Below are 25,911 nucleotides of genomic sequence, written 5' to 3' on the forward strand. Positions count from 1 at the left end.
TTTTTAAAAACAAAAAAAATTATGTTTTAGTGTCTCCATATTCTGAGCCATATTTTTTTTTTATTTTTTGGGGGATTGTCTCAGGTAGGGGCTTATTTTTTGCAGGATGAGGTGACGGATAGATTGGTTCTATTTTGGTGGGCAAACACCTTTTTGATCGCTTGCTGTTGTACTTTTTGAGATGTAAGGTGACAATTTTTTTTTTATTTAGCACAGTTTTTATTTTTTATTTTTTACGGTGTTCATCTGAGAGGTTAGGTCATGCTCTATGTTTATACAGCCGGTCGATACAGACACGGCGATACCTAATATGTATACTTTTTTTTTTCCCCTATTTTTTACCAATTTTTTTAAAATTTATTTGGGGAAAATGACGTTTTTGTTTATTTTTACTTTAAACTTATTATTTTTATTGGCGGGAAAACTTTATTTTTTCAACTTTTTTTTCACTTTATTTTTTGTCCCACTTTGGGACTTGAACTTTTGGGGGTCTAATCCCCTTTACAATGCATTCCAATACTTCTGTATTGGCTGTATGTGTGTATTACTCATACAGCTTCCGGCCTGTGAGATCCAGGGGGCTGGATCTCACAGGCACGTCACAGGAAGGCAGCGGAGATGCCTCAGGAAGGCATTGCGCTGCCTACCATGCCATTGTGTCCCCCCTACAGCCGCATGGGGACCCGATGGCACCGCCGATCGCCGCCGCAAACCTCAGGTAAACCCGCAAACCGCAGGTCTGAATTGACCTGCGGTTTGCGGCGATCGCCGATACGGGGGGGGGGGGGTCACATGATCCCCCCCGGCGTTGGGATAGAATGTCGGCTGAATGATTTCAGCGGACATCCTGTTCCTATTAACCCCCGCCGCGCCATAATCTAGTTTTAAAGTTATGACGTACCGGTACGTCATAGGTCCTTAAGGACTCGGGAAACATACCGTACCAGTATGTCATAAGTCCTTAAGGGATTAAGAATCTGATGGTGTTGGCTGTCCCACAGTTCGTTGTGCCCAGCTGCCACTACTTTTCCAGATGAGCCATCCCTTCCCTGCACAACCATGTGGGGGACAAAATTAGGTGTGCACTGCGCACGGATACGTGGACCAGTAAACACGGTCAGGGACTTTATATCTCCCTAACAGCACACTGGGTAAATGCAGTGGCGGCTGGGCCTGAGTTTGGCGCATGTCTTTCCACCACCGAGGATTGCAGGGCGTTTCTCTTTGCCTCCTGTTGCTTACTCCTCCTACTCCGCTTCCTCATCCTCTACCGCCTCCTCATCCGGTCAGCGTAACACCTTCACCACCAACTTCAGCACAGCAAGGGGGAAATGACAGCAGGCAGTTTTGAAACGTATCTGTTTGGGGGACAAACCCCACACCGCGCAGGAGCTGTGGACGGGCCTTGAACAACAGACCGATGAGTGGTTGGTGCTAGTGAGCCTCAAGCCAGGCCTGGTGGTGTGTGATAATGGGCGAAATCTCGTAGCAGCTCTGGGCCTAGCCGGTTTGATGCACATCTCTTGCCTGGCGCATGTGCTGAATTTAATTTAATAACTTGTCCCACATTTCCACCCAATCAGATATCAGCCATTGACCTCCCTTGGATGTGGTATCCCTTTCTCAGGCTCTCTCTCCGGCATGGAACACTGATTCCCCGTCACCCGTGATCACCATGGTAGGCACATAAAAGAACATAGAAAATTGATAGAGAAAATATCCAATTGGATCGTGGACGTCACAGGGACGTGCGACATGGTGGAGCAGTATGTGTGCACATGCCTACACGTACTGACTGATGGGTCTGCCCCCTTCAACTTTTGGGTCTCCAAATTGGGCACATGGCCTGAGCTTGCCCTTTACGCCTTGGAGGTGCTGGCCTGCCCTGCAGCCAGTGTATTGTCTGAACGTGTGTTTAGCATGAATGGAGGGGGTTATCACAGACAAGCGCAGCCGCTTGTCCACAGCCAATGTGGACAAGCTCACGTTCCTTGCGCAGAATAGACATGTATACCCAGCCATTGTTGTACTCCAACACACTTTCTCTTTGTTTTATTTTTTATATTTCCCAATGTTTTGGGGTCTACCCAAATTTAAACTAAAAAATAAATAAATTAAATAAAAAACAAAACAAATAAACTATGTTGGCTACCTCCTCCTCCCCCGCCGCTTCCACCTACACCACCACATCCACCGCCTCCTCAACCTCCTACTCCATATGGACCTCGTCCTCCTAGAGCAAGATTATTATTTTTTATTTTTACGTATTTTATGTCATTTCCCTATCCACATTTGTTTGCAGAGCACTTGCCATGCTCTTAACCACATGTTGCTGCCTTTTGCAGACCTCTAACCCTTACCATGACTTTTTTAGAGCCATTTTAGTGCTCCAAAGTTCGGGTCCCTATTGACTTCAATGGGGTTCGGGGTCAAGTTCGAGTCCCGAACTCGAACTTTTTTGTGAAGTTCGGCAGAACCCGGCGAACCCGAACATCCAGGTGTCCGCTCAACTCTAGTGAGGACAGGGGTTAATCCTTTTGGGGAAAAAAATAATACTCACCTTATCCATTTGAGCGTGAAGATCCTGCACAAAATCGTGGTGACGATATTTTGTGCAGGATCTTCAATCAAGATGGCCGCGGAGGTCTTTTCACGCTCAAATGGATGAGATGAGTATGAATTTATTTTTTACTGCTATTTCAAGGAAAATTGATTTGTTATCCCAAAGCATGAGGCAATTTTGCTTTTCTGCGAATCAAATTTTCCCTGAAATTCAGATTGAAGTCCACCAAAGAAAGCATATAAAACACTAAAACAGGAGGGTAGCACAGAAGCACTCAAAAACTGGAAAAAAATAGAACATGTAAAAAACAAATAAAAGCGGCCAAACTAGAGACCGAGATCTTAACGGAAATAAGCAAATAACGCCATATCAGCATGGCTTCGTGAGGGATCGGTCATGCCAAACTAATTTAATCAGTTTCTATGAGGAGGTAAGTTCTAGACTTGACAGCGGCGAATCAATGGATGTCGTGTATCTGGACTTCTCCAAAGCATTTGACACTGTACCACATAAAAGGTTAGTATATAAAATGAGAATGCTCGGACTGGGAGAAAACGTCTGTATGTGGGTAAGTAACTGGCTCAATGATAGAAAACAGAGGGTGGTTATTAACGGTACATACTCAGATTGGGTCACTGTCACTAGTGGAGTACCTCAGGGGTCAGTATTTGGCCCTATTCTCTTCAATATATTTATTAATGATCTTGTAGAAGGCTTGCATAGTAAAATATCAATTTTCGCAGATGACACTAAACTGTGTAAAGTAATTAACACTGAAGAGGACAGTATACTACTACAGAGCGATCTGGATAGATTGCAGGCTTGGGCAGATAAGTGGCAGATGAGGTTTAACACTGACAAATGTAAGGTTATGCACATGGGAAGGAATAATGCAAGTCACCCGTACATACTAAATGATAAAACACTCAGTAACACTGACATGGAAAAGGATTAGGAATTTTAATAAACAGCAAACTAAGCTGCAAAAACCAGTGTCAGGCAGCTGCTGCCAAGGCCAATAAGATAATGGGTTGCATCAGAAGGGGCATAGATGCCCGTGATAAGAACATAGTCCTACCACTTTACAAATCATTAGTCAGACCACACATGGAGTACTGTGTACAGTTCTGGGCTCCTGTGAACAAGGCAGACATAGCAGAGCTGGAGAGGGTTCAGAGGAGGGCAACTAAAGTAATAACTGGAATGGGGCAACTACAGTACCCTGAAAGATTATCAAAATTAGGGTTATTCACGTTAGAAAAAAGACGACTGAGGGGAGATCTAATTACTATGTATAAATATATCAGGGGTCAGTACAGAAATCACTCCCATCATCTATTTATCCCCAGGACTGTGACTGTGACGAGGGGACATCCTCTGCGCCTGGAGGAAAGAAGGTTTGTACACAAACATAGAAGAGGATTCTTTACGGTAAGAGCAGTGAGACTATGGAACTCTCTGCCTGAGGAGGTGGTGATGGTGAGTACAATAAAGGAATTCAAGAGGGGCCTGGATGTATTTCTGGAGTGTAATAATATTACAGGCTACAGCTACTAGAGAGGGGTCGTTGATCCAGGGAGATATTCTGATTGGAGTCGGGAAGGAATTTTTATTCCCCTAAAGTGGGGAAAATTGGCTTTTACCTCACAGGTTTTTTTTTGCCTTCCTCTGGATCAACTTGCAGGATGACAGGCCGAACTGGATGGACAAATGTCTTTTTTCGGCCTTATGTACTATTTTACTATGTTACTATGTTACTTTGGATACTTTGATTCGCTCAACCCTAATTAATTTCATCCTCCATGTAATAGCAATTCTGGAGCTTTTCCTCTATGTTGTGCCACCCCTCTATTATTCCTTCTAGATGTTATGAATTGCCAGCAGTTTGTAATGAAGATAGAGCGGGGTGTTACTATTAGGCCCCTTTCACACGGGCGAGATTTCCGCGCGAGTGCAATGCGTGAGGTGAACTCATTGCACCCGCACTGAATCCGGACTCATTCAATTCTATAGGGCTGTGCACATGAGTGTTGGTTTTCACGCATTACTTGTGCTTTGCATGAAAATCGCAGCATGTTCTATATTCTGCGTTTTTCACGCAACGCAGGCACCATAGAAGTGAATGGGGCTGCGTGAAAATCGCAAGCATCCGCAAGCAAGTGCGGAAGCGGTGCGATTTTCACGCACTGTTGCTAGGAGACGACCTTAATCCACTTGATCGCACAGCCCGGCTTCTCTTCTGTCTTCATCTTTGCTGTGCACAGGAAGAGGACCTTTGATGACGTCACTGTGCTCATCACATGGTCCATCACACAATCCATCGCCGTGGTGATGAATAATGTGATGGACCATGTGATGAGCGCAGTGACGTCATCAAAGGTCCTCAAAGAAGAAGACAGAAGAAAATACGGGCTGCGCGAGCAAGTTGATTAAGGTGAGTTATATATTTTTTTTTAACCCCTCCAGCCCTATTGTACTATGTAGAGTTGAGCGAACACCTGGATGTTCGGGTTCGAGAAGTCAGCTTTCAGCCAATACAAATCTTTAGCTGGTACCAAACCAGAGATATGAGCAGCTAAAGCAGCTCCTCCCCCTGTCAGTGTGGAGGAGAAGGAGGGAGCAGCTGCAGATCTGACAGGCCGCCGGAGGAGAGAAAATATAAGGAAATGTCTGTGCCATTATCATCAATATAGTGACCAGAGATGGCCTTCCGGTTCGCCTGGCGATCGTTTTGTGGCGAACTTTGCTCGTTCGCGATTCGCCGAACATGCGAACACAATTTTTTTGCATTGCACCAAACTTTGACCCATGACACATCGATCAGGTGGGACAGGACAGCTAATTGAGACATTTCAGCACATGGACACACCACCAACCTATAAAAAGAACCCGATCTGGCAGCCATTTTACATTCTGTCTTTTGCCAGTGTAGGGAGAGGTTGCTTTGTGGAGCAGGGACAAGCTGTTAGGGACACCAAACACTAGCTAATAGGGCCACAAAAGTCATTTTAACCACTTCCCATCTGGGCCATTTGCCCCCTTCCTGACCAGGCCAAATTTAGCAAAACAGACATATCTCACTTTATGTGGTAATAACTTTGGAACGCCTTTACTTATCCAAGTCATTCAGAGACTGTTTTCTCGTGACACATTGTACTTCATGATAGTCATCAATTTGAGTCAATATATTTCACCTTTATTTATGAAAAATCCCAAATTTACCAAATATTTTGAAAAATTCGCAATTTTCTAAATTTCAATTTCTCTGCTTTTAAAACAGAAAGTGATACCTCATAAAATATTTATTACTTAACATTCCCCATATGTCTACTTTATGTTGGCATCATTTTGGAAATGTCATTTTAGGACGTTAGAAGGACGTTAGAAGGTAGATAGTGGATACCCCCATAAATGACCCCATTGTAGAAACTACACCCCTTAAGTTACTTAAAGCCGATTTTACAAACTTTGTTAACCCTTTAGGCGTTCCACAAGAATTAAAGGAAAATGGGGATCAAATATTTTAATTTCACTTTTTTGGCAGATTTTCCATTTTAATCCAATTTTTTCTTTAACACATCGATGGTTAACAGCCATGTCCCATTTGAAGCCCCCCTGATGCACCTTTACAGTATAAACTCCCAAGAAGTGATCCCATTTTGGAAACTGGGTATAAGGTGCCAGTTTTATTGGTACTATTTTTGGGTACATATGATTTTTTGATCATTCATTATAACACTTTATGGGGAAAGGTGACCAAAAAATTTGTTGAGTCAAGTGAGATTTTTATAGAGCAGATTATTACGGACGTGGCGATACCTAATATGTATACTTTTTCTTATTTATTTAAGTTTTACACAATTATAGCATTTTTTAAACAAAAAAATTATGTTTTAATGTGTCCATGTTCTGAGAGCTATAGTTTTTTTATTTTTTGAGAGATTTTCTTATGTTGGGGCTCATTTTTTGCGGGATGTGGTGAGTTTTATTGGTACCATTTTGTGGGACATACGCCTTTTTGATCACTTGGTGTTGCACTTTTTGTGATGTAAGGTGACCAAAATAGCTTTTTTGGAAACCTTTTTTTTTTTTTTTTTACGGTGTTCACCCGAGGGGTTAGGTCATGTGATATTTTTATAGAGCTGGTTTTTACGGACGCGGCAATACCTAATATGTATACTTTTTTATTTATTTCACTTTAACACAATAATAGCATTTTTTAAACCAAAAAAATGATGTTTTAGTGTCTCCATGTTTTAAGAGCTATGTTTTTTTAATTTTTTTTTAGAGATTTTCTTATGTAGGGGCTCATTTTTTGCTGGATGAGGTTTATTGGTACCATTTTGGGGGACATACGCCTTTTTGATCACTTGGTGTTGCACTTTTTGTGATGTAAGGTGACAGTTATTTATTTTTATTTTTTTACGGTGTTTATCTGGGTCGATTATGTGATATATTTATAGAGCCGACCATCACGGACGCAGCAATACTAAATATGTCTATTTTATTTTATTTTTTCTATTTTTAACATTTTTTTTTTTTATTCCTTACTTGGGGAATTTATTTTTTTTTACAATTTTTTTTTTTTTTTTTTTTACACTTTTTGTCCCTATAAGGTCATACAAGACCTCTGGGGGACATTTACTTCACTTTTTCTTTTTTTCTTTCACTGTTGATTTCTCCTGTAACTGGGGCTGACATAGTAGCCCCAGTTACAGGAGAAATACACCCCCCCCCACCCCAGAGAGGCTGTACAGCGCAATACAACGCTGTACAGCCTCAGTGCAGGGCTGATCGAGGTCTCTGAAAGACCTCACACAGCTCCTGCACTCTCCGGTCCCGGCGGTCACATGACTGTGTATGCAGCGCTCCAGAAGGCAGGGACACCTGGGCACTGTCCCTGCCTTCTCTCTGGGTTGCCCTGCTGTCACTGACAGCAGGCAACCCGATCAGCAGCTGCACGATTAGCGTGCAGCTGCAGTTTCTGAACAGACGTTCTGGAACGTCCATTCAGAAATAGAGAACCACCTCCCAGATGTTTATGTAGTGTCCCACTAGGTAAAGGTGGGCACTACACAAAGGTTCACATGTCTTTTGCATTAATGTGATGTTTAATATGCATTTCCCTGTGTTATCTGGGTGTCAGGCCTGTTAGGGTGTAGTTTAGCCTCCTAGACGTTAGAGGGAGCTAGAGAGCCCTAAGTATATATAGGTAGGCCCAGACAGGGGAGTGTTAGTGTATGCCAGGGAACTAGAAGTGACACCTAGTCACCCTGAAGCTCCTGAGGCTAATCTAGCTCAGTAGAGACACCCCAGTAGTAGGAGAGCACCTCCTGGGAGCAACCTGCAGTATCCCTCACAGCAAGGACAATACCACAAGTACAGCTAAGTAACCTGAGGGGCAGAAGTGTTTAGTATTTAAAGCAAGTGCCAATACTGGAGGAAGGATTATATATACCAAGGATTTAAGCCAGCAATTAGGCATCCGGGCCTTGGGATCCAGCCAGCTAGAATAGCTGAGGGGATAGAGCAGCATTGTACTGCAAAGCAGGGCCGGACTGGGACAAAAAATAGGCCCGGGCATTTTTGACTGAGCAGCCCAATCACATGACCCCCAACAGGCCCCACCCCCTTTCAGTCTAGGGGCGGAGCCAAAACCGGAAGCACAATTGAGCGGCAGGGCCAGCCACCAGTAAGATAGGAAGGCTTCAGCCAACACACAAGCTTCTTTGGGGGTCCCCAGTGACATTAGGGGTCTTAGTACGATCCGGCCACCTAATCCGGCAGAAAATGCAAGGAATCGACTGGACACAAAGCACAGCATGCAGCGGTTTATGTCCCGCTGATTCTCTGCATTTTTCCCAGATTGTGGCCGGATCTCTGCCGTACCCCATTATAGTTACTGGGGCCGGCGGGCATTCTGTCTGCATCCAGCAGTGCCGGATCCAGTGAATTCTCAGCTGGAACAGCCGCCAGGATCACTAACGCAGATGTGAAGGCAGCTTAATACAGCGCCCCATACCTCTTATATCCAGTGAGGTCTCCTCTGATGTAGATGTTCTCTTTCTTCATCTTCTCCATTCAGACCAGACCACCGTGATAATTTCTTTCAGCCATCTCACGTCTCTGCAGAGTTTGACAGACATCTTAGTTTCCTACTTTTCCATCATCCTCCAATTAACATCCCATCATGCACCCCCAATACTGAGAAGCTTTGCTCCCCAAAACTATACTGCAAAAAGAACGGTGCTAAGCTGATGCTGTGCCAGGGGGCCCCCGAAGTAATGGTGCTCCCACAGTAATGGTGCCCCCAAAGTAATGGTGCTCCCAAAGTCCCAACAATAGTAATTATTTATTTGCCACGGTGCATTTAGTAGTAATAGTGCTCCTACAGTGCCCCCAACAGTAATTGTGTCCCACAAGTAATAATGCTCCCATAGTCCCCCAGTTGTAATAAAGCCCACCATAATGCCCCGATAGTAATAATTCTCTTTATAATGTGTGACAGTAGAAACCCCCCCTCCCCTATAATGTGCACCAGTACAGAAAATGCCCCGTTGTGTGGCAGTAAAAAAAGAAATACCTCCTCTTAGTGCCCCCAGTAGAGCCAATGTCCCCAGAGTGCCCTCATGTGTTCCAATGACCCGTACTGTGTGCCACCACAAAAAACACTTAGTGCCACCAGTTGAGCTTAGGTGCCCATAGTGACCTTATAATTTGTGCCAGTATAAAATACTCCTATATAGTCCCCCCAGAAGATGCCCCCATAGTGCTCCTTCCCCGTCTCCATAGTGCCCTCCATAATGTGGCACTATAAAGTGCCAGTATATATGGCCCCATAGTGCTTCCCCTCTTCTGCATAGTATCCTACCCATATTGTGCCAGTATATAGGGCCCCATAGTGCTTCCCCTCTTCTGCATATTATCCTACCCATATTGTGCCAGTATATAGGCCCCCCCATATTGTGCCAGTATATAGGGCCCCATAGTGCTTCCCCTCTTCTCCATAGTGCCGACCCCCCTATATTGTGCCAGTATATATGGCCCCATAGTGCTTCCCCTCTTCTGCATAGTATCCTACCCATATTGTGCCAGTATATAGGGCCCCATAGTGCTTCCCCTCTTCTGCATAGTATCCTACCCATATTGTGCCAGTATATAGGCCCCCCCATATTGTGCCAGTATATAGGGCCCCATAGTGCTTCCCCTCTTCTCCATAGTGCCGACCCCCCCATGTTGTGCCAGTATATAGGGCCCCATAGTGCTTCCCCTCTTCTCCATAGTGCCCCCCCATGTTGTGCCAGTATATAGGCCCCCCATATTGTGCCAGTATATATGGCCCCATAGTGCTTCCCCTCTTCTCCATAGTGCCGACCCCCCTATATTGTGCCAGTATATAGGGCCCCATAGTGCTTCCCCTCTTCTCCATAGTGCCCCCCATGTTGCGCCAGTATATAGGGCCCCATAGTGCTTCCCCTCTTCTCCATAGTGCCCCCCCATGTTGTGCCAGTATATAGGCCCCCCATATTGTGCCAGTATATATGGCCCCATAGAGCTTCCCCTCTTCTCCATAGTGCCGACCCCCCCATATTGTGCCAGTATATAGGGCCCCATAGTGCTTCCCCTCTTCTGCATAGTGTCCCCCCCATATTTTGGCAGTATATAGGGCCCCATAGTGCCCCCCCCATATTGTGGCAGTATATATGGCCCCATAGTGCTTCCCCTCTTCTCCATAGTGCCGACCGCCCCATATTGTGCCAGTATATAGGGCCCCCATCCCCCTTTTTGCCACAGTATAGTATAAAATTAAATAATCAAAACAATAAACTCATATACTTACCTCCATGCTGCTGTGAGCGATGCAATGCAGGCCTCTTCCGGCCTGTGTCCCGCGCTGTACAGCTCGGACAGCGCGCGCGATGACGTCATCGCTCCGCCTGCACCGGCCTCTGATAGGCTACAGGCCTAGTGCCTGTAGCCTATCAGAGGAATGGGCAAGGGAGACGCCTCTCCCCTGCTCCATTCATCTGTATCGCTGTCCTGAGGACGGCGATACAGATGAATATGGAGATAAGCGCTTCCACAATGGAAGCGCTCATCTCCACTCCTGCCCGGCTGCTGCCACATTAATAATAAAAAATAAAAACTCAGCCGGCGGCCCGGCTGATTGTATTCAGCCCGGCCCACCAGGTGGCCCGGCCCACCGGGCAAATGCCCGGTCTGCCCTATGGCCAGCCGGCCCTGCTGCAAAGCATTAACTGTTTTCCCTCCAAGTATCTTGCCAGATTATACCTGCCATATTGTGAAGTAAACCTGCTGTGCATTTGTATTGTCAAGGACTGCATTATCATCTACTGCAACTGTATGTATAAAGTTGGACTGTTTCCTAAAGTAAAGCAACGTTTGGTTTACCAACTGCGTACTCTAATACTCCTACAAATCGGTGTGCCACCGTTACAGGCACTGGCGTCACGATTCTTAAAGGGACCTTGCCTCAGGCACTCAAAACACCTGCAACATCCAGGGCACCTCACCCAACATCAGGCCAGGTCTCTCTATACAGAGTGTGCCCCAGAGGAACTTGTGTCTACCTCTCATTCACTGCTGCATGCCTGCCCAGGGTACTCCTCCAAAAAGTGAGTAACCCTCGATTGCCCATAACCGTGACCTCACTGTCGCTATACCCTGCAGGTCTGGCGTGCTGCATTTATAGTCAACGTGCGGAAGGGAGGTGGTTAAGGACTGGTAACATTGTGCTATCGATAGGTGTGATTCACAGAGGGGTGTGATATACCTATAATATACTTTCTAACATAAAAAATTGTATATTATGTGCATTTGTATGCTTCCAGAAAATACTGATTAAGGGCTGCGATCTATCAGCTTCCACAAAATAGTGGTAGAGGTTTTCCATATACCTGCTGTGGCGAAACCAACCTCGCCACTGGGTTTTGGAGGGGCCTGGGTACTAGCCTCTTGCCCCAGGATTATGGGCCCTCTCATCAGCCAGGCCTCATTTGTTCACAAAGGACTTGGACTAACTTGAACCCTGGTCTAATTCGTGCCTTTTTGGGATGTTAAATGTCTATGTGTATTGAAAAGGGTGGGACATTGTATGCGTTGAGTAGGGAGGTCTGTTCCATTGTCTCTCTGTGTGTATTGGCGATGTCCTTTGTCCTGAGAGATAATTGAATTACTTCTCGGTTGTCTCCAGGACAGAGGATATTGTGTATTCGTCTGCCTGTGATGATTGCATCAACCCAGTGTGAGGAAATTCTATCACGGACAGAGGGGAGGATTTTGTGTGGGAGTGTCTGAGTGTATTGTACGTGGTTTGTAACTGTCCGCTTATCATTGTGGATCTTGTTCAGCACTTACTGCTGGGTGGAACCTTTCTGCCTCCCTTTGGTTCCCTGGGGAATGTTTTGATCAGCAGGATTACAAGACCACTCCTTCTCCTGTCTTAGAAAGAAAGCCTTTTCCTGTATCTCAGATGCCACATGTTAGCTGTCTGCATAGGATTTCATGGAAGATGTCTGCAGACAATCCCTAAAGCTTAAAGTTTGTACCCCCCTTGGCAAGTGGATCGAGGTATGCAGAAAAGTGTGCATTGTTATAAAGGTGTATATGTTCTAGAGATAAACCCTGTTCATGCTGTTTGGTTTTAAATACGCTATACTGTATAATCCAAGGCACTTTGCATGTAACCATGTTTCTTTGAATGTTCAATGTAATTAGATGTGTGTGCAGACAACTGTAATTAACCCTGTAACCCCCTTTTTGGTGACAACTGTAAATAAGTGTGTTGTATGTCATTTACAGTTTTCACGGTGCTATGGTGCTATGGTGCTTACGATATTCATGTTTACGGTGCTCAAGGAGATAAAGAAAATAATATTCAACCCTGCTGCGCACCTTTGTTCCAAAAGAATAAAACTACTGCACCCGTCAGAAGCTCTCCTCTTGTTATTTATTCGATGCCAAAGGGGCCGTAACAGTGAAAACTCGTCGCTGCGGCGGAGACTCGACATCACCAGCTGCGTCGCTGTCTCCATCGAACTGTGAGTAAAGGCTTCCCAACGCCTCGCAAGACACGTGCGGACGCCATCTTGGCAACAGAGACTTGGCTAAAAAAGTAAACGTGTCACGTGGACTTTTAAATATAGCGGGCTCTTTATATGTGATCCGGAAGCCGCCCTTAACTACTATGCGAGCCAAATAGTTAATATTTTGCTAAACCAGTGATCAAGTTATTATATTCGTGTTTAGAGGCCTAGTGTCAGATTTAAAGCAACGCTATCTTCCATATTCCTAATCCACTAAACTGCAGTTATTTACAGAAAGGGTTAATTGTCTGGTTAGAAAGTGTCAGCAGTATATTCGTTTAAAACATTTTGTAGTACTGTATGCATTGTTTGCTAATCTTTAGTTACAAGTGTGAACACCTGTTATCTGTCGTAGCCCTTAGTAGCAAGTTTGAGCCAACACTCATTCAAGTTAGGTTTCAGGCACACTCACACTTGAAAGGCAAGGGCACACTAGAACAAAATGTTGTCACCTGCTGAAGAAACAGACAAACCCACAGAGTCACAACAGGTACGATACAGCTCTAGAGAGCGAAGCCTAACAGAAAAGGGCAAAGAAATGCACGAAGAAACAGTTAAGAAAAATGAAAAGGCATTCAACAAGGTGTGCAACTCTTGGAAGGAGCTAGCAAAGGAATGTAGGACAAAGTTAAAAGGTTTCTGCTCAACTGAAGACCTTAATACAAGATTGAAAGAGATTAAAGCCAAAGAAGCGTTAGTGCACCAACAGTATGAGTCCATGTGCCGAAATAATTCCACTACCCCGTACGTTGTTAAGAAAATGGATGCATGCACCGCGTTAACGGCTGAAATCTGCAACCTCATCAGCAAGCGGCTAGAGAATGTAGATGAAATCTTTAACGATCAACTTGAGAAGGAAAGGGTGAGGATGGCGCTTAATAAAGAAGAGCATGAGTCAGTCTTTGGAAACTCAGAAACAGAAACTGTCCTCTCAGAGTCATTACCAGACTCCAATGCAAGCTCAAGAGCTACTTCCAGATCTAGCAAACGCGCTGACGCAGAAGCAGATCTTGCAGCCAAAATAGAACAGGCAAAGGCGACGCAACAGATGCGCGAGGAGCAAGCTAAGCTGAACAAACTAGAGGCAGAAATTAAACTGAAGTTGGATGAGGAAAAGACAAGACTACAACAGCTACAAGCAGAAAATGAAGTCAAGGTAGCTGCAGCAAGAGTGAAAGCCTACAACGCTTATGATAGTCTTGAAATTTACGAACAGGAGACAGACCACAATGTGCAATACCTCTGCCAAAATAATGAACCACGAAACTCATTGAATCCAAAGGCTGTGCCATTTCAACCTTCAAATACACCACTTGGGGTGTCAAGACCAAATGAAGAAGTTAGTCTAACCCCAGGACTTGCAAGTCTGCTTATCTCCAACCGTCTCCCTATACCTGAACCAACTGTATTCACAGGTGATCCTTTGAAGTTCATAGATTGGAAGATATCCTTTATGGCGCTGATTGATCAGAAACCACTCCCTGTGTGCGAAAAAATGCTGTACTTGAAGAGGTATCTCGGTGGTGAAGCTCGTAAGGCAGTGGAAGGGTTCTTCTACCGAAATTCAGAAGATGCCTATCTAGGTGCTTGGGGAATCCTACAGGACAGGTATGGAGGTCCATTCATAGTGCAAAGAGCCTTCAGAGAAAGGTTGGCTAAATGGCCAAAGATATCAGCAAATGACCCTGTAGCATTAAGAGAGTTTGCAGATTTCCTTCAAGGTTGTGTGGAGGCCATTCCTCATGTTAAAGGCCTAGCTATTCTAAATGATTGTGAAGAAAACCACAAGCTTCTCAAGAAACTGCCTGAATGGATCGTGCGCAGATGGAGTCGCATCGCCGTGGACGAGCTGGACAAGTCCCAAGAATACCCAACCTTTGCTCGTTTCACAGAGTTCCTGCAAAGGGAAGCTAAGATTGCATGCAACCCCATTGCCTCTCCTTTTCTCCTCAGTACCAAGACTACAGATGAGAGAATTCCCAAGAGAGCCAAGGCGCTCAACACAAGCACTCAAATGAAGCCCTCTACCTTCCACGTTCCAAATATCTCAGCTTCAAGACCGAAACCACCTTGCCTAGCCTGCAAAGACGAAACACACGGTGTCGCTAAATGTCCGACTTTTGCGGTAAAAACCATCGATGAAAAGAAGGCTTTTATTCACGAAAACCATCTCTGTTTTGGTTGCTTAAGAAAGGGCCACACTACAAAAGACTGCAAAGGAAGACACACGTGTAGCATATGCAGTCGACGTCATCCAACCTGTTTGCACATACAGAGAGACACTGAGCCTGCCAAGGCATCAAACGATGATTCAGTAGGCATGAGAAATAAGGCAAACGACAACGTTCCCAAAGTTATGTCCCATACTTTGACAAGACATACGTCTGCCACATCCTGCATTGTTCCAGTTCTGTTGTCAGCTACTACGGAGCCTCAGAGGGAAATCCTCACTTATGCCTTACTTGACACACAGAGTGATTCAACCTTTATTCTGGCAGACCTGGTATCGAAGTTAAGTGTGAGCACCAAGCCATTACAGCTAAGGCTCAGCACAATGACAGCGGTTGACACAGTTATTTCAAGCCAAATTGCTCACGGTCTGCAAGTGCGTGGCTTCAACTCCGAAGTTCAAGTCCAACTCCGTCAAGCCTATACAAGAGATTTCATTCCAGTAGATAAGTCTCACATCCCCACTAAGGAGACTGCACTTCAGTGGTCACACCTCAAACACTTGGCAAACAAGTTACAGCCACTTCAAGATTGCGAAGTAGGACTACTGATCGGTTATGACTGCCCATCAGCACTGGCTCCCTTGGAGGTTGTTATCGGCTCCGAAAATGAACCCTTCGCTCAAAAAACTATGCTCGGCTGGAGCATTGTAGGATCAGCAAATCCACATCTTGATAGACAGGGTAGCCAGAGCTTCGTACACAGAGTCTCAGTGAAAGAAATGCCAATGCCGCCGGTCGCTGATGTGTTAAAGGCTTTAGAAATGGACTTCATTGAAAGAAATTATGAAGATAAATACGTGTCTCAAGATGATGTTCGCTTCGTGCAGTTTCTCTCGGAAACTATAATGAAAAGGAAAGATGGACACTACGAGATGCCGTTACCCTTCAAAGACAACAGTCAACTGGCACTACCAAACAATAAGAGGCTGGCCCTTATTCGACTTCATCATCTAAAGAAAAGATTAAAGGGAAATAGACAGTACCATGAACACTACACTGCATTCATGGAAGAAACAATCAGAAAAGGTGATGCAGAACCAGCCCCTTCATTATCAGAGGAAGAGACAGTGTGGTACATCCCACATCACGGGGTTTATCACCCCAAGAAGCCAGACAAGTTAAGAGTTGTCTTTGATTGTTCAGCAAAGTTCAAAGGCATCTCCCTAAACGATACCTTGCTGACAGGTCCCGACCTGATAAACTCTCTAGTGGGAGTCCTCTGTCGCTTCAGGAAGGAAGCAGTTGCTGTGATATGCGACATTGAAAAGATGTTCCATCAGTTCTATATCGCTTCAGAAATGCGCAATTACTTAAGGTTCCTTTGGTGGGAGAACGGTCAGTTGGAAACAGAACCGAAAGAATACAGAATGGCAGTTCACCTTTTCGGTGCCAGCTCCTCTCCAGGATGTGCCAATTTCGGCCTTAAGTATCTTGCACGACAACATAAGTCAGAACATCCCTCAGCATCAGCCTTCATCGAGAAGAATTTTTATGTCGACGACGGCCTAACTAGCGTTCCAACAGTCAGCGAAGCTTCGAATCTAATCCTCGAAACTCAAGGATTATGTAAAAATGCCGGCCTACGACTGCATAAGTTCAACTCTAATAAAAGGGACGTCCTGTCCTGTATTGCTCCGTCAGAAAGAGCAACAACTAGTGTACCTGTCAAACTTAGCCCAGACTCAACAACAGAAGGACAAGTACTTGGCATTCAGTGGTCAATTGAAAACGACACCTTCAGTTTCAGTGCTGACATAAAGCATCAACCCTCAACTCGTCGTGGTATCCTGTCAGTCGTAGCCTCCCTTTATGATCCTCTAGGCTTCATAGCCCCCTTCATACTGAGTGGCAAGTGCATTCTCCAAGAGCTTTGCCGCAGAGGCATCAGTTGGGATGAAGCACTTCCTGAGAGCTTATGTCCACGGTGGGAGGCTTGGAAGAGTAGTCTGCAAGCTTTAAGGGAAATCAAGATACCCAGATGTTACCATTCCCCAGACTTTGGTAACAGAATGAAAGTGGAACTACACCACTTTTCCGATGCCAGCAACATAGGATATGGTGCCTGTTCGTACCTTAGGTACAAAAATGACAGAGATCAAGTCCATTGCAACGAAGATTGTGAGCATCCCAAGGCTTGAACTCTCAGCTGCCGTCACTGCAGCAAGGTTGAGTGTCATGTTGAAGGCAGAACTTGAAATAGAAGCTGACAAAGAGTTCTTCTGGACAGACTCCCAAGTAGTCTTAGCCTATATCAATAACGAAGCAAGAAGGTTTCACGTGTTTGTAGCCAATCATGTTCAACTCATAAGAGAGATTACAGATCCAACCCAGTGGCATTATGTGGATACGACACAAAACCCAGCCGACCATGCATCCAGGGGTCTACATGTAGCGGATATCTCCACCTCAAGTTGGTTATCTGGGCCTAGTTTCCTTTGGAGATCTGAAGTGCACGCATCTTCAAGCTCTTCAGCAGAACTAATTGTAGGCGACCCTGAAGTCAAACCTGTTACAACCCTTGCATCACAAGCCAATGAACAAACTGATACTCTAAATCGTCTGAGCAGGTTCTCCAGTTGGTCAATGCTCATTAAGGTGATTGCAAGAATCAGGGGAATAAAAACGAAGACGTATCACTGCAGCAATCTTGTGTCTGTGGAGGAACGTAAGGAGGCCAGGGAGGTAGTGATAGGTCTAGTTCAACAGCAAGTTTTCCCCCAAGAGCTAAAACTCCTTCAAAGAGGAGATAGTCTCCCAAGTTCAAGCCCTCTTAGCTGCCTTGACCCCATTCTGGTTCAAGGACTTTTTCGTGTTGGTGGAAGGCTGTCAAGATCAACTCTTAGTCAAGAAACAAAGCACCCAGTCATCCTCCCAAAAGAAGGGCACATTACCCAGTTAATCCTGTCCCACTATCATGCAGCCATTCATCACCAGGGCCGCAGCCAAACTCTAACAGAACTCAGAGCAAATGGATTTTGGGTGCTTGGTGGAAGCAAGTCAGTCGCCAAGTTAATACATAAATGTGTACAGTGTCGAAAGCTCCGGCGTCCCACAGAGGAGCAGCGTATGTCAGAGCTCCCCGAAGAACGCATAGAAGTTTCAGCTCCCTTTACATACTGTGGTATGGACTGTTTTGGTCCCTTTATCACCAAACAAGGTCGAAAGGAATACAAGAGGTATGGTCTAATCTTCACATGCTTCTCCTCACGTGCAGTCCACATCGAAATGCTTGAAGATTTATCTACAGATTCCTTCATCAATGCCTTAAGGTGTTTCATCAGTTTAAGAGGAGCCGTTTGCCAACTTCACTGTGACCAAGGCACAAACTTCACAGGAGCAAAGAACGAACTTAAAGAAGCCCTGAAGCAATGTGACACAAAGGCACTAGAAACTTTCCTAGCTGATAAACAGTGTGAGTTTATCTTCAATGCTCCTTCCGCAAGTCATGCAGGTGGAGTCTGGGAACGTCAAATTAGAACCATTCGTAATGTGCTAAATGCTACAACAGTCCAATGTTCAAGTAGACTAGACGATGCTTCTCTTAGAACGCTATTTTATGAAGCCATGGCCATCGTTAACAGTCGTCCTTTAACTGTCGATGGAATCAATGACCCCAAGGCGCCAGAACCTCTAACTCCAAACCACCTCATCCTGATGAAATCCAAGGTTGCATTACCTCCACCTGGGAAATTCGTAAAGGAAGACGTATATGCAGCTAAACGGTGGCGTAGAGTGCAATATTTAGCAGAACAATTCTGGAGTCGGTGGAAAAGAGAATACCTCATGAGTGTTTCCACAAGACAGAAATGGCACACACCTCGACGTAACCTCAAAGTAAATGACATTGTCATAATCAAAGATGATATGTCTCCCAGATGCCAGTGGCAACTAGGACGTGTAATTGAAACTACAATAGAAAAGGATGATCTAGTTCGTCGAGTCAAGGTGTTAGTAGGTGACAGAAGATTGCAAGATAAGAAGGACTATGTATCAAAACCTTCGATTATTGAACGTCCTATTCAAAAGCTAGTAGTCCTCATAGAAAGCAAATAAGTTCAGTTTTAGTGATACACTAGCATACCACCACACAAGACAGTAGCCAGTTACAGAGGTACCTATAAGCTAAATTGTGTATGATGTACCATGTTTTATAGCGGTCAAGGTTATGTTCCGTAAATTATGTATGACTTTTAGGTTATGTTCATCATAACATAATTTGGTGGGAGTGTAACTGTCCGCTTATCATTGTGGATCTTGTTCAGCACTTACTGCTGGGTGGAACCTTTCTGCCTCCCTTTGGTTCCCTGGGGAATGTTTTGATCAGCAGGATTACAAGACCACTCCTTCTCCTGTCTTAGAAAGAAAGCCTTTTCCTGTATCTCAGATGCCACATGTTAGCTGTCTGCATAGGATTTCATGGAAGATGTCTGCAGACAATCCCTAAAGCTTAAAGTTTGTACCCCCCTTGGCAAGTGGATCGAGGTATGCAGAAAAGTGTGCATTGTTATAAAGGTGTATATGTTCTAGAGATAAACCCTGTTCATGCTGTTTGGTTTTAAATACGCTATACTGTATAATCCAAGGCACTTTGCATGTAACCATGTTTCTTTGAATGTTCAATGTAATTAGATGTGTGTGCAGACAACTGTAATTAACCCTGTAACCCCCTTTTTGGTGACAACTGTAAATAAGTGTGTTGTATGTCATTTACAGTTTTCACGGTGCTATGGTGCTATGGTGCTTACGATATTCATGTTTACGGTGCTCAAGGAGATAAAGAAAATAATATTCAACCCTGCTGCGCACCTTTGTTCCAAAAGAATAAAACTACTGCACCCGTCAGAAGCTCTCCTCTTGTTATTTATTCGATGCCAAAGGGGCCGTAACATGGTTATTGGCTGTTTTTACAAAACCCTGGGGTGGTAACTTTGTTGGAAGATGTGTATAACATGCTTGTGTGTTAAAATAAAGAGAGTTCCTGTTTTATACCTTCATGAAGTCTTGGCTCATGTTTGGCTCATGGGATAACTACACTCTTGGGGATTGCTATATCATAATACTCCCCTGAGTATAAGCTCTTGTAAGAGCTTGCTCCTGGTTCCTGTCTCTGGATTTAGGAGAGGTTCACCCACTGGAGCCTGGAGCCTTGTCGTAGGTCCAGGGTGGGTAGGAGACGGAGATACCTCCACCGAGCTTCGGCGGTTCGTGGGGTCTGCAGTGCTGACGGTGTCGAGTGGAGTGCTTGGAGTCCTCTGGAGGCACTAGGAGCATCTATCGACGGAGGTACCCGGTCGGGGTGCTAGGCGTTCCGTTACACCTGCGTCCATAAAATTACTGCTTGAGGGTGATATACTAGGTGGCGCCGAGGGGGTTAAGAGAAGGCGGCATAGACTGTGGAGACAGAAGCAGAAGGGTTAAAGCTGTCAGCAGCTAGCAGCTTGTGGGTATGGTCAAAGTTACCAAAATAAAGTGGTGTGTTCCTCCAGACTGAGCTGTACTGCTCATTGTGTTTCCCAGGCGACCCAGGGTATCCTCCCCTGCCCCCTGATTGGCGGTTATAGATGGTAGGGGCCAGGGGAGGGTTAAATAGGGGAATGAGGCAAGTCTCTGCCTCTTTCTCTACGGCACCAGCAGGCAGCGTCCCACCCTCCCGCACTGGTTTTTGGTTGGATCGTTGGTTACAATGGTTATTTGTTGTTCATTTTCAGGTGTTCATGATACTAAGTCACAGCGGAGGTCGGTGATCAAAGCAAAACGGAGAAGAAGGCGGACTTGCCCACAGAGGGAGCCTGTGGGGCATACCGCTTCTTGAGACTCCAAGTTGTTGATGTTGGTTTGAGATATAAAAAAAAAGTTTGTTTGATAAAGAAAATAATTAATAAAGCTGTGACCGACTCTCACCCAACAAAATAGTATTGTCATGTTGTTATTCCTAGCTGCTAAGTGACAAGGTGGGGTTATAGGGCTACATTCTCAGCAGTCCAGCTTCAACTAACAACTGATTGAGGCCTACCATATATCAGCTTCCACAAAATAGTGGTAGAGGTTTTCCATAGACCTGCGTCCACAAAATACAGATTTTTATATACCTGATTGAATGAACTACTGATTGAGGCCTGCCAGATATCAGCTACAGACATGGGGCTGTGATGTCACAACAATACTTAGTGCACCAATCACTAATATCTACTCATTAGGGATTTTCGCAACAGCGCATTTTTTTCACATTCTATCTGCATATACAGCGATTGTTCTGACATGCATGAGAAATGTAATCAAATACACTGCTTTATTGTCAAATTACTTACAGTGATCAGGAGTTCTTCCTCAACATGGCGAAAATTGCTGCCAACCCTCTTTTCTGATCGCATCCAACTTCGGTCTGGTGGAAACCAGTTGCTTTAGTAGGCCACCCCTATTTTGCGCATGCGCGAAATTACATTGCCAATATTTTGCTATGTAAAAAATAATCAAAAATAATGAATGGAGATCGCAAATTCACATAATACTTCTGGTTTGTCACTGTCCATGTTGTGGGACTATTTGTGCTCTTCTAGTAATTATTTGGTGGCTGCAAATATGACCTGAAGGTTTTTCAGGTTCGCCTGCCATTCAAGTCTATGGGGCCCGCCGTGAACACACGGTACGCAAACCGTCCCGGCCGATGTTCGTCCATCACTAATAGTGACCCACATGATAAAATTATGTTATTTTTACCACACAGTAAATGACCGCGGCATGTGTGGTATCTCGACGGTTCCCGGTTGTCCATCGGTTACCTGCGCTGCAGTGAGAAGGACCCGATGGCTGGGAGGGCAGCCCAATGCTTTCCTTAGGCATCGTAGCTGCCTTAATTGTTAGCCTGTGAGATCCAGCCCCCTGGGTCTCACAGACAAGCAGGCTGAAGGCTATTACACTGTGTAATACACTTACTGACAAGCATTACAATACAGATGTATTGTAGTATTGGCTCCATCAGATCCTCCTTCATAGATGACCTCAAATCTGGTCGAGTTATTTTAAGGCTGGAGAACAGCCTCTCTACACCAACTTGGGTTGGTGGCAAAGCGGTGACCACATGGACAACATCTCTAACAATCTCAGGGTATGAAGGAATTGCCTCCTGCACAGTCAGTTTTGATGATCGGTTGAACTCTTCTACTTCTGTGAGAGCAAGTGAAAAAAAATACCGAACTACGGTCAATCTGTTTGCTTTGGGAGCGGAATCTTTTGCCCTGTGGCAACGCTTTGCCTGCTCCATGTCATCCAAATACTTGTCAAGGTAAACTCCTCATCTGATGAGGCTAACGATATGGCAGCAGTAGCACTGTCCAGACCCCATTCCTCCTGCTCTTGGCCGTCCTGTAGCCCACTCATCCTAATTGCTACCTCAGTCAGAGCTGTATCTAGAAAATGTCTTCTTTTAACTTTATGTTGAAAGCTAATCTTTGTAACTAGTGAGAAAACCTCTTTAAAGGGAACCTGTCATCTCCCAAAATTCAGCACATACTGCATTGAACTAACTGTACCAATTTATTATATATTTTTGGAGTCTGGGTCGGTACATTTTATAACAACTCCACCAAAATGGACACCGACTCCGACTCCACAGCCCTGGTTCCATTGGTTGTATTAAATCAAAACGGGACAAACCGGATCCATCATTAAAATAATTGTAAGTCAATGGGTGACAGATCAGTTTTTTTTAGTAATGGTTCAGCACTACTACAATACGGAACTGATGCATACTGATCAGTCTTGTCCCCTTTGCCAATGAATGGGGACAAAACGATCCCTTCTGGGTCAGTTTTGAGATCCTCTGCCCAATCTAAATATCGGATTGCCAAAACGCTGATATGAAAGTAGCCGAAGGCTACATTCACATGACCGTATGTGTTTTGTGACCCGCAAATTGTGGGTCCGCAAAAGAAAACGGGTGACGTCCGTATGATGATCCATTGTAACAATGCCTACAATGCCTAAACCAACAAGAATAGGACATTTATTTATTTTTGCAGGGCTACGGAACGGACATACAGATGCGGATAATACGAGGTGTGCTGTCCGGAAACAAAATACGTTCCTGTGAATGTAGCCGTAGAGTTATTTTATAATTTGCCTAAATCATGCTACTGCATTCTATATATACCTGACCTGTAAAATACAGTATGTACCCCAAAGTGGTGCCATTAAAAAAAATATAACTCATCCCAAAAAACGCCCTCCTACAGCTACATATAGGAAAAATAATGTTATGGATCTAGTGATGCAATGGTTAAAAAAAATGAAAAAATGTTGGGCTTTCTTGGCCCTTTAGCGGTTACAGGTGAAATGGTTGATGGGACCCACTTTCTTCTTTCTATATCAATGGAATTTATGGGTTCTCAATAAAAGTTATGCTATAAGGCCGGTCCAGCCCTCTGATCGTTCTTCACAACTATAAAGCAAAGAAAAAAGACTTACTTTTCGCTGCAAGAACTGAAAAGAGGATCAGAAATCCAAGAGGAGAGACCATGATGAACTCTTGACAGTCGTCTTCTGTGATGAAGAACTTGGTTGGGGGTATTTAAGTATACAGGTTTCAATAAGGTGGGACGTAGGAGGATATGCGGCATTTTCTAATTTTTTATTTTTTTTTGGGTGTGTTCAACAGGTAAACTCATAATAAAATGAAACATTCCTTCACAAATTATAACAAGTTTTTCTAGTAAACCTAGATTTCTGAGGCTTGGAATGTGGTCCGCTTACATATTTATCAGAGAATAGTCAATCTGTGTCCTGTGTCAGCAATTACATCTACAGTGGGGGAAATAATTATTTGACCCCTCACTGATTTTGTAAGTTTGTCCAATGACAAAGAAATGAAAAGTCTCAGAACAGTATCATTTCAATGGTAGGTTTATTGTAACAGTGGCAGATAGCACATCAAAAGGAAATTCGAAAAAATAACTTTAAATAAAAGATAGCAACTGATTTGCATTTCATTGAGTGAAATAAGTATTTGAACCCTCTAACAAAAAAAGACTTAAAAATTGGTGGAAAAACCCTTGTTTGCAAGCACAGAGGTCAAACGTTTCTTGTAATTGATGACCAAGTTTGCGCACATTTTAGGAGGAATGTTGGTCCACTCCTCTTTGCAGATCATCTCTAAATCCCTAAGGTTTCGAGGCTGTCTCTGTGCAACTCTGAGCTTGAGCTCCCTCCATAGGTTTTCGATTGGATTAAGGTCCGGAGACTGACTAGGCCACTCCATGACCTTAATGTGCTTCTTCTTGAGCCACTCCTTTGTTGCCTTTGCTGTATGTTTTGGGTCATTGTCGTGCTGGAACACCCATCCACGACCCATTTTCAGTTTCCTGGCAGAGGGAAGGAGGTTGTCGCTCAGGATTTCACGATACATGGCTCCGTCCATTTTCCCGTTTATGCGAATAAGTTGTCCTGTGCCCTTAGCAGAAAAACACCCCCAAAGCAAAATGTTTCCACCCCCATGCTTGACGGTGGGGACGGTGTTTTGGGGGTCATAGGCAGCATTTTTCTTCCTCCAAACACAGCGAGTTGAGTTAATGCCAAAGAGCTCTATTTTGGTCTCATCAGACCACAGCACCTTCTCCCAGTCACTCTCTGAATCATTCAGGTGTTCATTGGCAAACTTCAGACGGGCCTGCACATGTGCCTTCCTGAGCAGGGGGACCTTGCGAGCCCTGCAGGATTTTAATCCATTGCGGTGTAATGTGTTTCCAATGGTTTTCTTGGTGACTGTGGTCCCTGCTAATTTGAGGTCATTAACTAACTCCTCCCGTGTAGTTCTAGGATGCTTTTTCACCTTTCTCAGAACCATTGACACCCCACGAGGTGAGATCTTGCGTGGAGCCCCAGAGCGAGGTCGATTGATGGTCATTTTGTGCTCCTTCCATTTTCGAACAATCGCACCAACAGTCGTCACCTTCTCTCCCAGCTTCTTGCTAATGGTTTTGTAGCCCATTCCAGCCTTGTGCAGGTCTACAATTTTGTCTCTGACATCCTTGGACAGCTCTTTGGTCTTTCCCATGTTGGAGAGTTTGGAGTCTGCTTGATTGATTGATTCTGTGGACAGGTGTCTTTTATACAGGTGACTAGTTAAGACAGGTGTCCTTAATGAGGGTGACTAATTGAGTAGAAGTGTCTAACCACTCTGTGGGAGCCAGAACTCTTAATGGTTGGTAGGGGTTCAAATACTTATTTCACTCAATGAAATGCAAATCAGTTGCTATCTTTTATTTAAAGTTATTTTTTCGATTTTCCTTTTGATGTGCTATCTGCCACTGTTACAATAAACCTACCATTGAAATGATACTGTTCTGAGACTTTTCATTTCTTTGTCATTGGACAAACTTACAAAATCAGTGAGGGGTCAAATAATTATTTCCCCCACTGTATATTTGAGCATACCTGCAGGTGTGGGGTGGGGGCCGAGAAATTAATTAACTTAACTATGTTGCAAAAAACGTCTGGCCCCACACCTTCTTTATAACATAGTTATAGGGTTTCTGTGACCAGATTTAACCCTATTAAGCGATGTGCTAATGTCATCTAAACCTAACTAGCCTATTCCTACTTTTATCAGTGTCCCCGTTAAGCCAGAACTTTTAGAATTGCTAATCAGCCTCTAGGATCGGGGGGGGGGGGGGGGGCGTTGTTCCTGCTCCTAGAGGCTCCGTTCTCCCACCTCTGTCACCTCCTTCCATGTCCTGATTGACAGGGCCAGGCAGCGCTCGCATCCGTCTGCCAGCCCTGTGCTCTGGTGAATTCTCACGCCGTTCAGTATTCAGCGCAGGCGCGGTGAGGGAAAGACGCTCGCCGGCTGCCAGCTTCCTCACCGCGCCGGCGCCGAATACTGAACGGCACAAGAATTCACCAGAGCACAGGGCTGGCAGACGGATGCGAGCGCTGCCTGGCCCTGTCAATCAGGACATGGAAGGAGGTGACAGAGGTGGGAGAACGGAGCCTCTAGGAGCAGGAACAACGCCCCCCC

This window comes from Bufo bufo, chromosome 1 (genome assembly GCF_905171765.1).
Source record: "Bufo bufo chromosome 1, aBufBuf1.1, whole genome shotgun sequence".
NCBI classification, from domain to species: Eukaryota; Metazoa; Chordata; class Amphibia; order Anura; family Bufonidae; genus Bufo; species Bufo bufo.